This window comes from Condylostylus longicornis, unplaced genomic scaffold (genome assembly GCF_029603195.1).
Source record: "Condylostylus longicornis isolate FDR11 unplaced genomic scaffold, ASM2960319v2 ptg000834l, whole genome shotgun sequence".
NCBI classification, from domain to species: Eukaryota; Metazoa; Arthropoda; class Insecta; order Diptera; family Dolichopodidae; genus Condylostylus; species Condylostylus longicornis.
The window spans coordinates 1-2,500 of NW_026578777.1; positions in this window are offsets into that span (position 1 = coordinate 1).

Here is a 2,500-nt window from a genome sequence, read left to right on the forward strand (position 1 = left end):
ACGGGCAAGGTGTTGTAAGTGGTTGAGCAGCTGCCATACTGCGATCCACTGAAGCTTATCCTTTGCTTGAAGATTCGAAAAATTTATTTTATTTTTCGATTCTTCTTATTATTCCACATATTATTATCTCATGTAGAGTAGTGATATTGTGTGGGATATGGGGTCAGGTCTGCTCTGGTCTGGTCTAGTCTAGTCTAGATTTAGTCTAGTCTGGTCTAGTCTGATCTAGTATTGTATGGCCTGATCTGGTTTGGGTGATGGTCTTTATAGCCCTTATACATTCTTTATTATACATTACTAACAAGGTATGTATTATAAAATTGTATATGGGTATATAATAGTGGCGATGGTGGTAGCCACTAGTAGTACATTCTTATTACTTACTATAAAGTATTAAGTATGTATTATAAAATTGTATATGGGTATAATAGTGGCGATGGCGGTAGCCACTATTAGTACATTCTTATTACTTACTATAAAGTATTAAGTATGAATTATAAAATAGTATATGGGTATAATAGTGGCGATGGCGGTAGCCACTATTAGTACATTCTTATTACTTACTATAAAGTATTAAGTATGAATTATAAAATAGTATATGGGTATAATAGTGGCGATGGCGGTAGCCACTATTAGTACATTCTTATTACTTACTATAAAGTATTAAGTATGAATTATAAAATAGTATATGGGTATAATAGTGGCGATGGCGGTAGCCACTATTAGTACATTCTTATTACTTACTATAAAGTATTAAGTATATATTATAAAATTGTATATGAGTATAATAGTGGCGATGGCGGTAGCCACTATTAGTTCATTCTTATTACTTACTATAAAGTATTAAGTATGTATTATAAAATTGTATATGGGTATAATAGTGGCGATGGCGGTAGCCACTATTATTACATTCTTATTACTTACTATAAGTATATTAAGTGTGTATTATAAAATTGCATATGAGTATTAATAGTGGCGTTGGTACTTAAGTAGTACATTCTTATTATACTTACCTATATATAAGTATGTATTATAGGAATGGTGATAAACATTTGCTATTGAAGGCTTGTAATATTGATTGGTAGGTGGTGGTGGTGGTTGTTAAGATAGGTTAAGTATATTCTTACTATAAATACTTCAAATAAGTATTTTCTTAATGTATTACTGCATGAATAATGATTTAAGTAATACTTATTATTATATATCAATACAGTGGCAGGTATTGGATATGGGAATAACATAGACCTGAACGAGACATATGTTATGCTCGACAGGCAATAATTACTTTTCATAAGTGAAAAGTAACCTGGGTTGGTAAGCATGTTATGCCCACCCGATGAAAAAATTTTTTTCAGCCTGGTTTGATATTTACCAATGGCAATATAAGCCTGATCGGGACATATGTTATGCTCGACAGGCAATAATTACTTTTCATGAATGAAAAGTAACCTGAGTTGGTAAACATGTTATGCCCACCCGATGAAAAAAAATTTTTCAGCCTGGTTTGATATTTATCAAAGGCAAAATAAGCCTGATCGGGACATATGTTATGCTCGACAGGCAATAATTACTTTTCATGAATGAAAAGTAACCTGGGTTGGTAAGCATGTTATGCCCACCCGATGAAAAAATTTTTTTCAGCCTGGTTTGATATTTATCAAAGGCAAAATAAGCCTGATCGGGACATATGTTATGCTCGACAGGCAATAATTATTTTTCATGAATGAAAAGTAACCTGGGTTGGTAAACATGTTATGCCCACCCGATGAAAAAATTTTTTTCAGCCTGGTTTGATATTTATCAAAGGCAAAATAAGCCTGATCGGGACATATGTTATGCTCGACAGGCAATAATTACTTTTCATGAATGAAAAGTAACCTGGGTTGGTAAACATGTTATGCCCACCCGATGAAAAAATTTTTTTCAGCCTGGTTTGATATTTATCAAAGGCAAAATAAGCCTGATCGGGACATATGTTATGCTCGACAGGCAATAATTACTTTTCATGAATGAAAAGTAACCTGGGTTGGTAAACATGTTATGCCCACCCGATGAAAAAATTTTTTTCAGCCTGGTTTGATATTTACCAATGGCAATATAAGCCTGATCGGGACATATGTTATGCTCGACAGGCAATAATTACTTTTCATGAATGAAAAGTAACCTGAGTTGGTAAACATGTTATGCCCACCCGATGAAAAAAATTTTTTCAGCCTGGTTTGATATTTATCAAAGGCAAAATAAGCCTGATCGGGACATATGTTATGCTCGACAGGCAATAATTACTTTTCATGAATGAAAAGTAACCTGGGTTGGTAAGCATGTTATGCCCACCCGATGAAAAAATTTTTTTCAGCCTGGTTTGATATTTATCAAAGGCAAAATAAGCCTGATCGGGACATATGTTATGCTCGACAGGCAATAATTATTTTTCATGAATGAAAAGTAACCTGGGTTGGTAAACATGTTATGCCCACCCGATGAAAAAATTTTTTTCAGC